The following is an 18,105-nucleotide window of genomic DNA, read 5'->3' as shown; positions in this document are numbered from 1 at the left end:
TCTCTCTCTCTCTCTGGTTATCTTTTCATGTTTGCCTTTCTACGCAAAAGTAGGCATGTATTAGGAATACGTAATTGTGAAGTTTACTTTCTTTATTATTGTCACCATCCATCCCTAAACCGCCCTCTCTCTCTCTCTCTCTCTCTCTCTCTCTCTCTCTCTCTCTCTCTCTCTCTCTCTTGCAATTGATCATGCATGAGTCAAGAATATTTAAATTCGAAGGGTGCAAACTCCTTATTATTCTCAATTGTATCTTGGCATAACTTATTCCATCTATCCCCCTTTCTCTGCTGCCTCTCTCTCTCTCATACTGAGGACACGAGAGAGAGAGAGAGAGGAGAGAGAGAGAGAGAGAATATATATATCACGGAAACACCGCCACAGCAGCAGAGAATGCTTTCGCAAATGAAAATTAGATTAGACGAACGAAATGCATAGCGGAAGAGAACATACCATCTGTCGTCATATGAGAGATTCCCAACGTGGCACAAATGCGACACGATTGTATTGCATTAAGAACCTTGATGCAAACCCGCTCCCTCCCCCTCCCCCCTCCCCCTCCCCATCCCATCCATCCATCCCACTCCATTTGCCCCCCATCCTATTTCTGTCTCCACCCACTTCTATCGTTGCTCTCGCAGGCGAGGCAATGGTGGTGGTGTTGTTGCTGCTTTCTGTAGCTGTTGCTTTCACTGGATGGGAATTGCTTCCTTCTTCCGCCATGTTGCTTTGCCGTCTTCCTGTTTCCTCTCCTCTCTCTGTAATCCATTGTCTTATGTTACTTTCTATCTGTCTTCTCCTCCTCACCCTTCTGTCTCCCACATTCCTTTCCTCTATGCCTTTTTTCTCTATCCCGTTTCTCGTCTTCTTTCTTTTTCCTCGCTTTACTAATTTGTGTTATTCCTCTTCGTCCTCTTTTTGGTCTTCCTTCTGTCATTCTCCTCTTACCCATCTCTTGCTTCTCATTTTCCGTCTTCTTTTCTTCCTTTGCTCCCTTACCTACCCATCTTCCCTACAGCCCTAACTTACTCCTCCTTCGTCTTTTTCCTTCTCTTCTATCTTCTCCTCTTCCTTCGTCTTCTCTCCCCCTTTACAATTTCCACCTACGCCTTCTTCTGTTTAATCCTCTATTTTCTGTTCCTTCTTTTACAGCTTCCTTTTCCTCCACTTTTCTACTTTTACGACCTCCTCCTCCTCCTCCTTCATTCTCCCCTTCCTACCCACCTCCTTATTTCTTGTTTGCCTGCGGAGAGTCACCCCACCTATCTTTTATTCAAGTTCCTTCGTGTGCTTGCTTGCATTTTGGACGAATATGACAGACATTCTCGATAAGCATCATTTCCCTCTATAAATACTGGGCCATGCAGTGTATTCAAAGGAGCGTATTCGCATGTATTTACATTGTTAATACCCGAGTTTGCTTCTTCTTTTTTCGTTCAGCATCATGCATTTGCATGTTTGCATACCCCCTCAACCAACAACCACCCCCCCCCCCCCCCCCACCACACCACCACCACAATCCCTCTAGGAGAGCGTTTTCATTCGCACTTATTCATACGTCAAAACGCAAACACTTCTCCTCGTGTGTGTAGTAGCTGTGAAGGTGGTGGTTGGGTGGGGTTAGGGGTTGGTTGTTGGTAGGGGTATGGAGTAAGGGGGAGGGGGAGTGGGGGAGGCAGGCAGCGGAAGATGCGCTTTTCAATGGTGTCCTCAGATGATTCCTTCGATAAGCATTTGCAGCGAAAAGGGATCGGGGGGAAGTATATATTGTGGTGTGTGGCGCGTGGTGGCCTTTGGGGTCGTGTAATAATATCCTGTTATTTGCTGTCTAATCTTGTCGGCGAGAAATACGACGAGTGATGAGCCTTAAAAACCCGTTTCATGGAAGGCAATATCTATTTCCACTGTAGTCTTACCTTGGAAGTGTTCCGCCTGATAATATCCGTTGACGTGCCTTTTGTCTTTTTTTTTCACATAGGTATTATACCTTTTAGCATGTTATGTTTACTTCGTTGTCATATTTTTTCGAGAATTTAACTTGTGGTTGGTATTGATTTAAACTTTGCAGATGATTTAGTTCATTATTTACCCGAGAATGTATATGTATGTAGCTATCTATCGATAAATATATATATATATATATAATATATATATATATATATATATAATATCTTATATATGTATATATATCTATATCTTTGTAAATAATATATATATATTATATATATATATATATAATCAATTTAGAAATAAATATGTATATATTTATCGATAGATAGCTACATACATATACATTCTCGGGTAAATAATGAACTAAATCATCTGCAAAGTTTAAATCAATACCAACCACAAGTTAAATTCTCGAAAAAAATATGACAACGAAGTAACATAACATGCTAAAAGGTATAATACCTATGTGAAAAAAAAGAAAAAAGCATATTATTATATTTATATATATATATATATATATATATATATATATACACACACACACACACTTTCATTGTATTTTCTGTAAGGGATAATACAGATAAATGTCGAGATTATTCAGTATGATGCACTAATGCACAAACTTGTTTTTATTGCGAAGCAGGTGATATATTTGCGAGTGTAACTCAGTGTTATTATTACACTCTAATCCGTTGTACACTTTACACCAGTTTGATATGTGTTTACCATTACCAAGATGTGCATATTTGTATTTCAATTATTTTGAATGCAGTTAAGACATGAGAATTAAATATTGGTAATGCATTTGACATCAGCAAGGACAAAGGATTTAAGATTATTATCAACATAACAATTTCCTTCTTTTACCATCGATGTCTCCGTAATCATTTAGAATCAGAATTCGTAAATCTATCTATGATTTTCGTATCAATATTTAGCTCAGTCCATTTAACCCCTTGCTGAGGTAAATAAAATATGCCACTCCTGTCTCCAGAAGTCGTTGATGACGTAACCTTTTTGAATATTATTAGTTCATCGTACTCAAAGTGAGCCTCATTTTTCAAAGGATGATATGCAAATAGGATCGTCGTGTTAGGATGACCCTCTGCTAACGCTTTATAACCTTTCAGGTGTCCCTGATCACATAATTTACGTAAGTATAATTCAGAACCTGAGAGAATCCGCAATGAGCCACTGATGTTCTTGAGATCATTCTTTTGCTTGGAACCATTAGACTATCAGCGTGACTTGTTATGGATTGTCAGGTTATAGGATTCGATATTCATGTTTTCAAAGAGGAAAGGTAATGATTACGTCCATTTAGATCTAAGATTGAAATACATTATAAAAACAGATAAAGAATGCTTCGGTGCAATCGAGTTTTCTGTACAGCGTATAATCAAGGCCACAAAAATTAAATCTATCTTTTGGTGGTCTCGGTATAATGCTGTATGAGCCATGGCCCATGTAGCTCTCAGCCGGCAGTGTTGGCCTGTGTTGTTGCGTTGCCAGAAGCACGATCAAGGCTAACTTTAACCGTAATTAAAATAAAATCTACTGAGGCTAGAAGACTGCAGTTTGATTTGTTTGATGATTGGAGGTTGAGTGATCAACATACCAATATGCAGCACTCTAGCCTCAGTAGTATTTACGATCTGAGGCCGGTTAGAAAAAGTGCGGACGGACAGACAAAGCCATCTCAATAGTTTTCATATACAGAAGGCTAAAATTAGGAGCAGTGCCGGGTAGTAAAAATTACTGATATAACAAGAGTGGAGATTGAGACGGTATGGTCATGTGGTGAGAATGAGTGAGGAAGAAGGAATGAAGAAGACTTTGGTGGAACCTGTAAGGGGCAGAAGGTCAAGAGGGAGGCAGAAGGAGGTAAAGTAAAGGATTAGATTACGTGATAAAGTGGAAGAAGGATTTGGAGACGAAGGGTTCAGCAGAGGAAGATCCTTTCGATAGAGTGGAGAAGACGCAGGAAGGCAACCTACCCCCTCAGTTTAGGGATAGTGGTTAGGATGATGAAGACGATAGAGTATAATTAGTGAAATGATAAGATGTTTGAATCCCACTTTATGATAAAATTGGATAAAATTCTCCAATTTTCTTATTGCTACCATTTTTACGAAATGCACCGACGTTTTTGCTTGCATTCTCAATCTGCAAAAAATTAAGTCCTGTTCAAGAGGGACTAGAGGGTTAAATAAATTCAACATTATATCTGATCGATATCGGAATCAGACCCAAAGCCTTCACTTTAGTTTCCTTTTTTGGAGATGCTTCCACGACTCGCCTTCAAAGCATTCCTTTAAACAGTGCGTAGACAATTGAACCTTCATAACAAGATGGGTAGTTCTTCCCCAAACTGGACTTTTATAACAAAAATACGAAGAGAAGTGCATCTTCTTCATGGTGGGCGAAGAAATAAAGCTATGGGACTATTTCAGAAGGAGAATACAAATCGCGGTTGCAAAGAACAACTTTTACATGAATAATAAATCAGAAATGCTTTTTATGTAAGTGAAGTTATCCCGTATGGAAATAATCGTATCTCCGTTTTATATGTGGCTATTCCCTCCCACCCCCTGCCCCCCATAAAAACACTTGCAAATATATGTGAAAAAGCACGCCATTAACGCTCCATGCAAAATCGCAGAAGAGAACGCAAATCTAAACGCCATACGAAATAGTGGAAAGGCTTAATGAAACGTCATAGTTAACGAGGGCATTCGAGGTGGAGGAAGATAAACCGAAAATGAAAATGGGGAATATAATTCAGCGATGATCGCCCGTTTGCTCTATGAAAGAGTTCGTTTCCGAGACAAATCATTCGTTTATCTCTTGACCTATATAGAGGGTGTGGTTTTATTGCAGGTGATATAGTGAGGTGTTAGTCGGCTACGTTAATTAAAAGTGTGGTGGGTTACCTTAGGATTATCGTGCCCTGGAAGTTTTCCAGGTGGTGCATGGAATAATAGCTGGGGTCATTAGTTTAAAACTGGAATTGGCCTATTAGTGGTTTAAATGAATAAATGAAGCAGTTTTCAGTATTTTGGATGAGAAACGCAACCCTCTGATAATTGATGAGGGCAGGTTGAGAGTAAAGTAATTGAAATGGAAAACCTGGAAGGTAAATCAATTAAGAAATTCTTTATTAGAAACCTTAAAGAAGGTCTTTTATTTATTTATTTATTTATTGATTGATTGATTTATTTATTTATTTGAAGTGGGAGAACGCTGGATAAAAAATTATAAGCAATTCAGTAATCACTAATGATCAGCAAAGCATGATGGTATTCTTATAAGTTCAAGGTCAACCCTATTAGCGAGAATAGTTTTTATTTATTTATTTATTTTTTAATGTACATTCATCTGGCAAAGTCCAAAGAGCCGCTTTTCACAAATTGCAGTCAATTTCTTTCATTTCTGAGAAGTACATGTCGCAAAATTATGGTTCGTCTTTTGGATTACTAACTGCTATATGAATTGGATTAAATTTTGTCTCATTGTAGGTGGGGGCTGGAGGTTAACTGCATTGTTCATTTCCCCCCCTCACTCCGCACCCTTCCCTACCATCTAGGGGGAAGTCCTTGCTTTAAAAAAAAAAACAATTAAATTAATTTTTTCAATTCATATAAAACCACTCATCTCTCTTTTAATGTATTTCCTTAATCTAGATAACCCATTTGTATTAAATATGGGATTTTACAAAGGTTTTACGTTCAAAGCGATAATACTGATAAATCGTCTTTGAAAATTATAGATATCCTACGGCTTCGGGAAGTGGAAAACTTGTTTTGCCAGTTTTATGTTTGTTGTTTGCAATTCCCGGATTAGCCAAACAGTAAACAACGAACGAAACATATCACATAACTCGTATTTATGGAGGGTTAGCTCCTGGCTGCAAAAAATTCTTTTCGATTACATTCATAAATTGAAAGCAGTCAGAGCTATGTTAAATTGTTCTTTTTGGAAATATCAGGTTCAATTTTTATTTTCTGTTTATTTACTGAGATTATTAGTTAGCTAAATATTTTCATGGTCAAGGCTTTTTACATAATGAAAAACAATGATGGAAACAATTCACTTCAATTTTTTTTATCTTACTCTTAGGCTATAAGTAAGAGCTTTAGTGTTCAGATATTTGCAAGTTAAATTATGATAAAAATGTTATGGTGGTATAAAAATGAAATTTATTCTTTTATTACATGATCTCCTACCAGAGACCTTTTAAATAATAATAATAATATAATAATAATAATAATAATAATAATAATAATATCACACACATGGCTAATAGAATGCCTGAAAATATAATGGGGCAGAGGAAACACCATCAGCTTCCTCAAAAATACAATGCGCAACTGGAATACAATACTTACAAGCTCTGGAATAAGACTAGCAGAGGTTAATATCAGGAGTGGAATCTTCCAGGCCGACTCACTGTCCCCACTGCTCTTCGTAGTAGCCATGATTCCCATGACAAAAGTACTGCAGAAGATGGATGCCGGGTACCAACTCAAGAAAAGAGGCAACAGAATTAACCATCTGATGTTCATGGACGACATCAAGCTGTATGGTAAGAGCATCAAGGAAATAGATACCCTAATCCGACTGTAAGGATTGTACTGGTGACATCAGGATGGAGTTTGGAATAGAAAAAATGCGCCTTAGTCAACATACAAAACGGCAAAGTAACAAGGACTGAAGGGATAAAGCTACCAGATGGGAGCAACATCAAACACATAGATGAGACGGGATACAAGTACCTGGGAATAATGGAAGAGGGGGTATAAAACACCAAGATATGAAGGACACGATCAGGAAAGAATATATGCAGAGACTCGAGGCGATACTCTAGTCAAAACTCAACGCCGAAACAATATGATAAAGCCTAAATAAACCATGGCAGTGCCAGTAATCAGATACAGCGCAGGAATAGTGGAATGGACGAAGGCAGAACTCCGTCAGCATAGACCAGAAAACTAGGAACCATATGACAATACACAAAGCCACTACACCCAAGAGCAAATACAGACAGACTATACATAACACGAAAGAAAGGAGGGAGGACTACTAAGTATAGAGGACTGCGTCAACATCGAGAACAGAGCACTGAGGCAATATCTGAAAACCAGTGAAGACGAGTGGCTCAAGAATGTATGGGAAGAAAGACTGATAAAAGTAAGACGAAGACCAGAAATATACAGAGACAGGAGAAGGACAAACAGAACAGAGGACTGGCACAAGAAACCAATGCACTGACAATACATGAGACAGACTAAAGAACTAGCCAGCGATGACACGGGACAATGGCTACAGAGGGGAGAGAGCTAAAGAAGGAAACTGAAGGAATGATAACAGCGGCACAAGATCAGGCCCTAAGAACCAGATATGTTCAAAGAACGATAGACGGAAACAAAATAACATCTCTCCCTATTGTAGGAAGTGCAATACGAAAATGAAACCATATACTACATTGCAAGCGAATGCCCAGCACTTGCACAGAACCAGTACGAGAAGAGGCATGATTCAGTGGCAAAAGCCCTCCACTGGAGCCTGTGCAAGAAACATCAGCTACCTTGCAGTAATAAGTGGTACGAGAGCACCAGCCTGAAGGAGTGATAGAAAACGATCAGGCAAAGATCCTCTGGGACTATGGTATCAGAACAGATAAGTGATACGTGGAAATAGACCAGAACGTGACGTTGATAGACAAAATCAAGAAGAAAGTATCACTCGTTGATGTCGGAATACCATGGGACACCAGAGTTGAAGAGAAAGAGAGGGAAAGTATCAAGACCTGAAAATATAAATAAGAAGGATATGGGATATGCCAGTGGAAATTCTACCCATAATCATTGGAACACTAAGCACGATCCCAAGATCCCTGAAAAAGAATCAAGAAAAAACTAGAGGCTGAAGTAGCTCCAGGACTCATGCAGTAGAGTGTGATCCTAGAAACGGCGCACATAGTAAGGAAAGTGATGGACTCCTAAGGAGGCAGGATGCAACCCAGAACCCCACACTATAAATACCACCCAGTCGAATTGGAGGGCTGTGATAGAGAGAAAAAAAAAAAGAAAATAAAATAAAATAAATAAATAAATAAATAAAAAAAAATAATAAGTTAATTATATCTTAGTTTTACCAGACCACTAAGCTGATTAACAGCTCTCCTAGGGCTGGGCAGAAGGATGAGATATTTTTACGTAACTAGGAACCAATTGGATACCTCGCAACAGGGACCTACAGCTTATTGTGGGATCCGAACCACATTATATCGAGAAATAAATTCCTCTGGTTCCGCGTTAGCTGAGCCGAGAATCGAACTTCGGACCACCGGATTGGTAGCCGAGCGCGAAATCGACTCGTCCAACGTGGAACTAATAATAATAATAATAATAATGAAATCATACTGCATTTTTAGGTTGTTAATATTATTATTATTGGTGTATATATTTGAATTTTACAGATAAACTGTGATATCATAGTCATCAAAGTCATTAACGATTATCTCTCTCTCTCTCTATCTCTTTCTCTCTCTCTCTCTTGAAGCGAGCTTTCGTCTGGAGCTGCCAGACATCCTCTAGGCTTGGAAGCTGAGGTGGACTGCTTTTGGTGTGGTGACCGTCCTCCTTATATGTGGGGTCATCAACAGGGGGGTCTGCCCCATGCTGATCTCCTATTGGTTAGTGGCGGTAAGTCTTCTTTTTCATTGGTGGCTTGAGCCAGGTCTCAAGCCACTTTCGCCGAGTCGATGGTTGCGAAGCTGCAGGCTCTGCAGCCGCCTGGACCTCCTGAGCTGTGCGGTAACGTTGTTGGACGTTGCGTTACGCTGCTGGACGTCACGGCTAACTTGATTTTCCTTGACTGCAGGAGTATCTCGTTCGGGGGCGTTGTCTTCCGTAGAGTTGTCGGGATCGGTGGTGTCATTGTTTGTGGCAGGTCTTCTCATACTCGTGGGGAGGAGGGAGTAAAAATATCATTCAGGCAAAAAATGTATGTTCGAAAATTGTCCTAATAAAAGAGTAGGTACTTTTCCCTTACAAAAATATACATTTTTAAAACCTATCATAATAAAATCCCCCCCCCCCCCCCCAAAAAAAAAAAAAAAAGGTAACATCTGACCTCTGAATTGAACAAGTCCTTGTCTGCCCTTCTAATTACGAGTGTCATCCATCTACAACAGAAAGAGAATGGGAACGGGAAGGGGAAAAGGGTCAGAAGGCCGAGAGAGAGAAAGAGAGAGAGAAAAAATGGAGAAGGAGTCACTTACGTGTTAGCTGATATTTTCTATAAACTCGTTGAAGAGGTGAACCGTTGGGGAAGGTTGTGAGTAACTCAATCTTCGGATCTAAGTTTATTGACGCCCTCCTCCTCCTCTTGCTCTCCACAATCTTCCTCCTCTCCTCCTCCTACAATTGAACCAGATCTCTAATTCAATAAACACATTTTTTCGCTCAGTATTTTATTTTGTCCCTGGCTCGTGCGTGAAGGGGTGTATTGTATTGTCTAATTTTACGTGCAAGGTGTTCTGAATGACGGCATCAATTTCCGTGCAAGATCCATTGTTTCCGGGATGTTTTCAGTCTAATCCTTTTTATATTTATGTAAATATATTTGTATGTATATGTATGTATGTATGTACGAGCAACAAAACAATTTTTTTTGGAATGAGTATTTCAATTCTGTATAATATATATGTTTATAATATATATATGTGTTATATATATATAGATGTTGTTTTGTTATATATATTTACATATTATATATAGTATATATATATATATCTCATATATATATATAGATATATATATGTTATATCTTATATATATATATAGATATATATATATATATATATATACACCTATATATATGTGTGTGTGTATTTATTTATGTAATATTATCTATATATATGTATGTATATATATATATATATATCCTTATACTAATATATATATAATATCTGGATATATCCATACGGCCATACATAGAATACATATCAGACTTACTACATACATACATATGGACATACATACATACATACATACATACATACATACATACATACATACGTGTATTTTAAAGGACCCTTCTCCTATTTACTCTTGTAGGAACACTGAATGTGCAAGCGGCCTCGGTTCAATTAAATGATTTAATTCTTTCCCGTCTTTTACAGTATTTATTGATTGAATTTTTAAAAATTCCACGTGTTTGTGAATGCATGCAATATTTGTTTTAATTTCAAGATATCCATTTTCCCGACGCGTTTGTTTTGTTTACCAACGTAATCTTAGAGACTTACGACGATACTTGATGACAAAATATCCCTGAGAATTCCTTTTTGCTTCCTGGAATCATTTCTTTGAATTAAATTCCACATTATCAAATAAATCACACTTCAACATGGTAGGTTTACGAATCTATTCCCAAGACCTAAATGTTTAAACAATATGCGATAAGAATTAGCAAGGAGGTCTGCCCTTCTCTTTTTATTCTTTTCGTTTTGGAGTTCTAAAGTTGTAGTACTATCTTTTCCCCTCTGTTTGGTAACTTGTTTTATGCTATGCTTTTTCTCAAGTATTTAAGGTAATGGTCACTGTATCTTTAGGGGTGATTTTTAGATATAACATATAGTAAGTGAAATATGGTTAATATGATATGATTTTTTAAGCTTTATTGTTTTTAGAGTTTTAGTGGATCAAACTTAGTTTTTATCTTTATATATCTTTATTATTTAGATTTATGTTAGAAAATCGCATCAAATTAACCATTGGCAGAGTTTTCATTTCGTTATTTTACTCTAATTATTTAGATTTATATGTTAAGCAATCGCATAAAAGCAGCCATTGGCAGAGTTTTCATATATTTCTTTTTATTTTGCTATTACTATTCAGATTTATGTTAGGCAATCGCATCAAAGCAGCCATTGTCAGAGTTTTAATTTTTTATTTGGCCATTATCATTTAGATTTATGTTATTTTCGAAAATAACCCCAACCCCAAAAAATCGACTAAATTTTAAAAACAGTTTTCTACAAATACAAGAATTCCACGACCACCAGAAATGTAGAGAGAAGAAAAAAAAAATAAATTCCCATTCCAATATTTCTGGTTGGCTAACAACAAAGTTAGATTTTACGATCCGCCTCCCATTCCTGAAATAAGAGAAAATATTTGATGTTTTTATTTCGCCGCTTCCCTTGATGATGCAAAATATTATTTAATACGCCGGACTGAAGAGATAAAAAAAAAAAAAGATTCTGTTTGCTCTACTGTAAATAGTCGAGTGTATCACGCCAGGTGGAGTTTTATGGATGAACTCGGTGTGGCTAATTTACATTTTCATGCCCGTGCTAATTTTTACGTATTTGCTTAATAATCAATAATAATAATAATAATAATAAATAAATAATAATAATAATAATAATAATAATTGCTGTTACCCGTATATTAACAGACGATATAAAGAACAGTTTACTACTACTACTACTACTAATAATAATAATAATAATAATAATAATAATAATAATAATAATATTGTTAAAGAGAAGGGCAGAATGAAGCGAGTTGATTTTATATATTGTTTTCTCTATTTTTCTTATAATCAACTCGCTTCATTCTGCCATTCTCTCTAACACTATTTGCCTAAAAGAGGGTCTTCTACCAAAATAATAATAATAATAATAATAATAATAATAATAATAATAATAATAATAATAATAATAATAATAAATAATAATAATAATAATGGTTATTGTTAACCCTGACAAATATAAATAACAGAAAGATGTATAAATTAGGATCTTGATTCATTGCCTCCCTTTAGAAAAACACTGTAATCCCCTTTCGGGATAAAAATCCAACCGCAATCCCTTCCTTTTCCTAAAACGTCTTTCCCCATCTTTAAAAAAGGGGGGTTTGGGGGAGGGGGGAAATTCCCTTAACACAATAGAGGAGGAGGAGAAGGAGGAGGAAGAGGAGGGAGGGGTTTTGCATATTCCGCGCTCCCTCAAAAAATCACTCCTTGTCTTCGGCGCCGAATCCATTTTTCAATCGGATGTACGGTGGGATTTCCTTCGTCTGGTTCCAACAGATAAGTCGGCACGGCATTCGCGCGCCGTCCTTCTTCTTCTTCTTCTTTTTCGTCTTCTTCTCCTGCTTCTTATTCTTCTTCTTCTTCTTCTTCTTCTCCTGCTTCTTCTCATCTTTTTCTTCCTTCTTTTCTTGCTTCTTCCTTGCTTCTTCTTCTTATCTTGCTTCTTCTTCTTCCCTCTCTCTTCTTGCTTCTTCTTCCTCTTCGTTCTGCTTCTTTATTTTCTTCTTACTCCTTGCTTCTTCTCCTGCTTCTTCTTCTTCTTCTTCTTCTTCTTCTTCTTCTTCTTCTCCTCCTGCTTCTTCTTCCTCTTCTTCTGCTTCTTTTTTTTCTTCTTATTCTTCTTTTTCCTCTCCTCCTGCTTCTTCTTCCTCTTCTTCTTCATCTGCATCTTCTTCTTCTTCATCTTCTTATTTCTTTCTTCTCTTCTCCTCCTCCTCCTCCTTCTCTCGCATCCTCCTCTTCTCCGCTTCTTCTTTCTTCTTCTTCTCCCGCTGCTTTTTTTCCTTTTTCTTCCGTCTTCTTATCTTTTTCTTCTTCTTTTCTTCCTTCCTTCCTTCCTTCCTCCTCCTCCTTCCCTTCCTCCTTCCTTCTTCTTCTACTTCTTTTGCTTCCTTTCTTCTTCTTCTTATTCTTCTTCTTCTTCTCCTGCTTCTTCTTCTACTTCTCCTCCTGCTTCTTCTTCTTCTTCATCTTCTTATTCTTCTTCTTCTTCTCCTCCTTCCTCCTCCTTCTTCTCTCTCCTCCTCCTCCCTCCTTCTTACTTCTCCTCCTGCTTCTTCTTCTGCCTCTTCTCTGCTGCTGCTTCTTCTTCTTCTTCTCCTCCTCCTCCTCCTCCTCCTCCTCCTCCTCCTCCTTCTTCTTCTTACTTTCTCCTCCTGCTTCTCTTCTTCTTCTTCTGCTTCTCTTCTTCTTCTTCTTTTTAGAGGCCGAGGACGGCGACTAATACCAAATCTGAGGCTGATGTCATCGTCATCATTAATATCCTCCTCCTCCTCCTCCTCCACCCCTCCTACTGGGCTCCTCCTCCACCCCCTCCTTCCCCTTCGAGCTTAATCTCCATCCGGTTCTTCTTCTTCCGAGCTTAATCTCCAGTCGGGTTCTTCTTCTTCAGAGCTTAATCTCCAGTCGGGGTCGCTGCTTTGAAGGAGCCTCTTCCAGCTGCTGTTTCTATCTTCAGCGGATGACTTCATGGTTTGTTTTGGCAGAATTATTTATTTTTTTTTTTTTTTTACTGACGGATGTCGTTCCTGACTCAAGCCCTCTCTATCCGAACTTAGGACTGGAACGGAGATGGGCCAGCTTGCCCCCCATCCCCCACCCCATTGGCTATTTTGCTGATTACGATCTTAGAAATTTAGTAATTATTGTATTAAATGAATTTTGTAGGAGGGTGGGTGGGTGAGTTGGTGGGTAAGAGGGAGGGAGGAGTCTCCCCGACCTCTTGTTATAATCAGATTAACACTCTATTAAGGTTCCTGTTGATCATTATATGAAATGAAAAAAAATAAGATTTTCTATTAGAGATTTCGGTTGTTAATTTTGGTTGTCCTTGGTGTTGGAGTAGGCTCAGTGTGCCATTTTGTTGTTGTTGTTATTGTTGTTACTGTTATTATGTCACTTTCCTTTCATTATGTGAATGTAGAAATTATGAATACACCTTGGAAGTCTCTCGTCACATTTCTTGTCAGTTTTTTAATACCGTCTAAGGATTTATAAATAAGAAAAATGTGATAAATACAAGTGAAATTCAGCGTAAAATCGACCTCTGAAAAAAAAATTTATGTCATGCAAATTATCTTCTTTGATAAACTTATGTGGCTTTAATTCTTTTAACAAATATTTCACTTATTGAATTAATTAATTTTATATTACTCCAACAAGTAACCCAACCTTTAAAAAAAATCATACGTCATCTTAAGTTCATTTTGAACGTAATGTTTATTATATTCGAACTCGACAGTTCATCCAACCATATCACCGATTATAAATATTGCTTCCTCATGACTGACACTTCCATTAATCTCTCTCTCTCTCTCTCTCTCTCTCTCTCTCTCTCTTCTCCTGTACCTCTGATTTATTGGCTATCCTCTTCTTTCTCTTCCACCAGCTTATTTTTGCGCTCCTCCACAGAGTTATTTCCGCTCTCCCTCCATCGATATATGTTCGTAACTTTCTTTTATTCTTGTGTTTTCAAATGGCTCTTGTATTTCCCTTCCTCCTCTTACGTAGCTCGGAGCTTAAAAATTTAGCGAGGGAAAGTTACTTCTCAAGTGTCAATGAGAACTTTTTTGTTTTAATTTTTGGTCTTGGGAAGAGAGGGAGAGAGTTGTCATTGTAATACCTTCTGGTCGTCTTATCTCTTGTTGATATAGTTTCAACGTTATTGTCTCCTTATCTAAAATTAAAGTAGGAAGGGAAGTAAGAAAGAATATGGAAGCACAAACGTTGTGCAATACACAGCATTGAGTGAATACATACACTTATATTCATGCTTTACAAAGAGAGAGAGAGAGAGAGAGAGAGAGAGAGAGAGAGAGAGAGAGAGAGAGAGAGAGAGAGAGAGAGAGAAAAATCTAAATAAGGAAACAAATAGATATTTTGGTTATTTAATGTTCTTTGAAATATTTTGTCTCCGTTGTTAAAATTTGCGGGTAAATATAATGACAAAAATATGGACTGTAAATTTTCACTTATTAGGGGGTATTAATTAACGTACTACGGTAATCACTACAAAGGTTATTTGTTGTATTTAGGGAGTGTACACAGACATGATTACACACATTCATGTATATGTGTATAAATATGTGTATATATATTTATATATATAAATCTAAATGTATACTATGTATATATATATATATAATATATATATTATATATATATATATCATATATATATATATACATATGTATATATATTTGTGTGTGCGTGCGTGTGTATGTGTGTACGCGTATGACCACATACATATTATACATGCTTCTTTGTTTCTCTTAAATACCCACCTCACCCTCAAATATTCATAATGCACTACATTCTACATCTACAGCCATTCCGCGTCGAATATCCTAACCATCCATTTTCGATGAAGCTCCGACAAGAGTGTAAATGATGAAAGTCAATATTCGGGAAGCTTTTATGTAAAACCCGTCTGTGTCATACCCCACGGATTCTCTCGCAGTTCATTGTCAAACTCGGGTTAATTTAGTCGAGTTACAGGAACGCCCGGTTGGAGTTGTGCGCGGTAGACTGTGCCAAATATCTTTTGTGATGTTTCGTATGTTTTATATACGTATGTAAATACATACATACATATGTATGTATATAAGTGTATAAATCGTACAGTCCTTGACAATTATTATTGATACTCAAGGTATTGTCTGACCGGATTTTTATAGTTAAACACAGACATCGTTTATTCCTAATTCATTCGGGTATAAAAAGATGACCAGTAAGAAATCCGCTGGTAGAACAGGAATTAGCCAATAATAACCGCGAGGAAAAGGAATATATTATACTCTGATGTATAATTATGATAATATATTTCATATAGCTGATATATATTATTACTATGTATGATATATATAATATTATATATAATATATTTATATTATAAGTTATATAGCTAATTTAATGTATAATATATTCATATGATATTATATATGCAAAGGTTAAATACACATGTAGTGCCGTGTTCATAATATTATGCTGTAGGTAACCGCCACTAAATTAATTCGGAAAAAAATTTGTAGGAGTTTTTTTGTTTAAGGCTTTCGGAGAGTACATTCTCTGCCCCACTTTGTTCAGAAATGGAAGATCAAAAAAAGTCAGAATGTACTCTCGTCGAAAGCTTGAAATAAAAAATACTGCAAGATTTTTTTCCGTCGAATTTTATTAGTGGGCTTCCTACATATATATTATTTACCTATATATCTTAGTTATAATTTAATATTTCATGTATATATTAATCTTATAATAATTTACTTATAGTATATATTCTATATTATGATTATTATATATATATCTGGTGTGTGTGTGCAGTTGTTTTTAAAATTTTTCATTTTCTTATCAGTTCTTATCTCTTTCTACATATACAAGCGTATTTTTCTATAGTCTTTGTGCAGAATAATTTGAACATCGAATATAATTACAAAGAATTTTATGAACGTTATTCCTATATATAAATTATGTATTATATATATATATATATATATATATATATATATATATATATATATATATATATACATACATACATACATACATACAACCCGTTGCAGCTTCCTTACAAATACTCCCTTGTCACACTTCCCCCACCCACTCCCCCTCCACCTCTCTCTCTCTCTCTCTCTCTCTCTCTCTCTCTCTCTCTCTCTCTCTCCCCATTTTATGTTCTCAACACCGGAGCCAAAAGAGTAAGCGTAGGATCGTTCAAGACTGTCGATAGCATAACTTCCATGTCAGTGATCAAAGAGGACACGGATACTGAAGGCGAGCAACAAGAGCACACACACAGAAGAAGAAGAAGAAGAAGAAAAAGAAGAAGAAGAAGAAGAAGAAGAAGAAGAGAGAGAGAGAGAGAGAGAGATGTCGCAAGCGTGACAAAGGAGAGGGAAGAAAAAGCGGGATGTAAGAGAAAGTCGAGTGTGAAAAAGAAAGAGACGAAGATGGAGAGAGAGAGAGAGAGAGAGAGAGAGAGAGAGAGTTACAAGGATTAGGATGTCTCAAAGACTTATTAGTCCATCCGAGGAGACATCGTGTGCTTACTTATCTCTAGCAGGTTTTACTGTTCATTCACAGTGTCCTAATGATTTTGTCTAACTTTCTTTTAAGCTCTTCCACACTGTTGTTGTTTACAACTTCTGGTGGCAAATCATTCCATGTGTCACATATCTTGTATGTAAAGAAGTTCCCACAATGGGATGTGTTGTATCTCGGCAGTTCTAGTTTCCATCCATTATTTCTTGTTTGGTCTTCATTTAACGCGAAGATGTTACTGTCTACTTTTGTTTTGCCTTTCAGTTTCTAAGCCATACATGTTCAGGCTCTCTAGTCGTCTTTGGTAACCTATTTGCCTGATGGATGGAATTAACTTTGTGGTTCTTGCTTGTACCCTTTCTAATCTATTTATGTCCTTTCTTAGTGTTGGTGACCAAAACTGTACTGCATATTCAAGATGAGGTCTAACTATTGATGTGTAGAGCATTAGTGCCGTTTCCTTGTTTCTGTATTTGAACTGCCTCTTTATGTATCACAACAGTTTCTGTTTTTTCTTTTCACTTTTATGCACCGTTTTGTGGATTTTAAGTCCTTGGTAATAATGACTCCAAGGTCCTCTTCTTGGGTTTTCTTTTAACACTGTTTCTTAATGTCATTCCCAAGCATCATGTAGCTGGCATGAGGGTTGTTTGTTCCTTTTTGTAACACTTTGCACTTATCCACGTTAGAAGGCATTTGCCATCTTTTTGACCACTCTCCTATTTTCTTTATATCATTTCTTAAACTTTCCACTGTATCTGGGTCCGCTGCATTTACACCTAGTTTGGTGTCATCTGCAAATTTGGCTATCCTGCTAGATAAGCCTACAGCAATGTCATTAATGTGAATAAAGAACAAGAGAAGGCCAAAGAGAGAACCCTAAAGGAACTAGGACTAAGGATGAGGGGGGGAGCAAGCCGTAAAAAGATAAGAGAGATAAGGCGAGAGAGAGAGAGAGAGAGAGAGAGAGAGAGAGAGAGAGAGAGAGAGAGAGAGAGAGAGAGAGAGAGCTTAGTTAGCTATGCATAGAGGATCAAGTGAATAAATAAAGAAATAGGGAATGCTCCTCAAATATAACAAGAGTAAGATAGGAAAACAGAGACATCGAAAATGAAAAATAAAAAAATTATTAGTGAAAATGAGAATTAGGAGATATTTACGAAAAAAGAGACAGGAAAATAGATAAAAAGTAATCCTGGTCACATTTTGTGTTTGTGTTGCCTTTTAATCAGCAAATTATTCTTAGTTGTTGTGCCATAATTTACATTTCTTTTTCAAAAATGAAAACACTAG

The sequence above is a fragment of the Macrobrachium nipponense genome, chromosome 44 (assembly GCF_015104395.2).
Source record: "Macrobrachium nipponense isolate FS-2020 chromosome 44, ASM1510439v2, whole genome shotgun sequence".
Classification (NCBI taxonomy): domain Eukaryota; kingdom Metazoa; phylum Arthropoda; class Malacostraca; order Decapoda; family Palaemonidae; genus Macrobrachium; species Macrobrachium nipponense.
The sequence above is the reverse complement of the archived record's forward strand: the minus strand, read 5'-3'. Positions refer to the sequence as shown.